This window comes from Globicephala melas, chromosome 9 (genome assembly GCF_963455315.2).
Source record: "Globicephala melas chromosome 9, mGloMel1.2, whole genome shotgun sequence".
In the NCBI taxonomy this organism is placed as follows: Eukaryota; Metazoa; Chordata; class Mammalia; order Artiodactyla; family Delphinidae; genus Globicephala; species Globicephala melas.
The window spans coordinates 26,675,130-26,677,576 of NC_083322.1; positions in this window are offsets into that span (position 1 = coordinate 26,675,130).

Consider the following 2,447-nt stretch of genomic DNA (forward strand, 5'->3'; position numbering starts at 1 on the left):
CTCCTTCTGGTGATAGTATAATGTGTTGAAAGGCTATATACCAAAATATTAACAGTAATTATCTAAGGGTTGTGGTATCATGGGTGATAGGTACTTGTTTTATCTTTACTTTTATATCCAATTTCTTCAATAGGCAACTATATCTTCTGTAATAAGCTATATTTTAAACTCCAAGAGGACATAGACTTTGCCATATTTATTTTTGTATGTCTGGGACATAGCACAAAATATTGCTCAGAATTGTTCCATAACTGTTTGCTGAATTAAGAAAAATATATTTAAAGATGTTTCTATTTAGTTATTTTAAATTAAATAAAATTTAGATATGAGATAAATATAAGAAATATCTATTCTTTAAGGCAAGAGTTATTTATGGCAGTCATAGCCAGAAGATAGCAATATGTCACCAACATGACTAACCACAGAAGAAACATGACCACACAGGTCAAGCCAAATAACTACAGCTAAAGGAGGAAGGAAACCACCAGGCATCACTAGTGACCAGAAACAGAGCCAGCAGTTTAGCTAAGGAAGGCGATGAATATACTGGGTCCTGGGAGCTGCACCCTTACCTGAAGGTCGAAGAAATCCAGGCTATAGGCTAATGAGACTATTCAAGCTTCCTTCACCTGTCCTCTGGAATTGAAGTGAAAACGGCTCCCCTCTTCAGAGCCCTGATCAGTGAGCTTGTCTCATAGCCAAAGTAGGCACTTAGAATCCTCCCGTGGGGAAGAGACCTCTTGTCAGAGAGGCAGTGTGGTCTGGAAGAAGGAGATTTCAAATTCTACATGAGAAACAGCGCTGCCACTAACAAAGTGTGTGAGTTTTGGCAATCAAGTCATATTTTCTGGTTTTACTTGTTAAACATGCATTATAAAAATAGCTCCATAGTCACAAGATTGAGGACGAAATGCGATAATGACTGAAGAAAAAAGTTAAGACGAGCCATAACTAGGTGTTAAACTATAAAATGTATAATACTACCTTTATTCCTGGTAATGAAGTCATTTCACAACACTCTGTGGTGCAAGAGGAAAGACCTTGCCTTCTGGTGTTAATGTAGTTTCACCAAAACAGCCAATAAATTCCACTCACCCCTACCTACCTCCTACCTACTAATCTACCTCTTGACTGGTGGGACAAGAGCTGAAGGCAAACAACCAGCAGAGTTCTGTCCTGCTCTGTGAATCACGGGAGTCGGTAGTTGGGTTCTTGCTAGTGCGCACAGGACCTGTCAGTCCTGGCAGACGCAACAAACCAGATCCCTCCAGAGCCCCATACCCACTGTGCTATATACATTTCTTTCTGTCCAGAATTTACCATCTCCCTCATGATAATTAAGAATGAACCTTGTAGCCAAAACCTTGATCTCAGTGAGGATAAGATCCACGTGGCGCTCAGCTTTGCATCCTTGGTTCACAGCAGGATACCTCGAATGCAGTAGGTTCAGTAAATGTAAGAAGTGGAACAGGGTGCAAGCGCTCATGACACTTGATTTCCACGGCAGAACTGGAATTCTTTGACTGAGGTGTTTGTTCAGCTACCCTCTTACTGCACCCCACTGCCAAACGAGGCTTTGAAAAATTGGATAGATCTTTTCCCAAAGTCTCCAGGTGAGCAGACAACGTATTTTTTGACTGGTATTTTTTTTCTATATTGAAAATATTAAAATATAATCTGCACTTTGGTTTTGGAGATCCACCAGGTATAAATGGACTTGGTTAAATAAATGGACACAGGCAAATCTATTTAAATCACTGCACTTAACCAAGCCAAGGTTTTCAAATTATGGTAACCACGAATAGGGGTGTTAACAGCTAGAATAGCAGGGAGCCGTTTTGCTGAACTTCGATGTCTAGAAACGTGTACTAACAATCCACAGGGATACGTTTGCATTCCATGCTCATTTTCCTATCGTCTAACCCCATCTTCTTCCATTCTCACATCGGTACCAGATAGCAACCCATTCCACATAGCCACACTTGTCCAAATAGCCATTTACTAATCTGTAAAGGAACCCGGAAGGAAAGATGGGTAAAATAAATAAGTAAACGTACAGAGAGAGAAAAAAAGATATAAAATGACTGTGTAGATAGATGATTAAAACAAAAAGCATGGTAACAAAAGAGAGACAGTAACAAGGGAGGAGTTAGGGATTGTTAAATTAATACTCACTGGAATTATAAACAAAATTGATTTCTTTACTTATTAAGTCTGCCACTTCAACTCATTCAAGTGACTTCAGTATGAAAACATAGTGGGTAAGACAGTATAAGGCAAATGAAATTTAGGGTCAAGTGGAAACAGCTTCATGGCTTGGCTTTTGGCTTATTAGCTGAGACATTGAACAAGCAACTTTTCTGAACCTTAGTTTCAATATAAGTTAAAAAAAAAATAAGAGAACCACTGTATGAATTACTGATAATACATATGAAGCTCACAGCTGG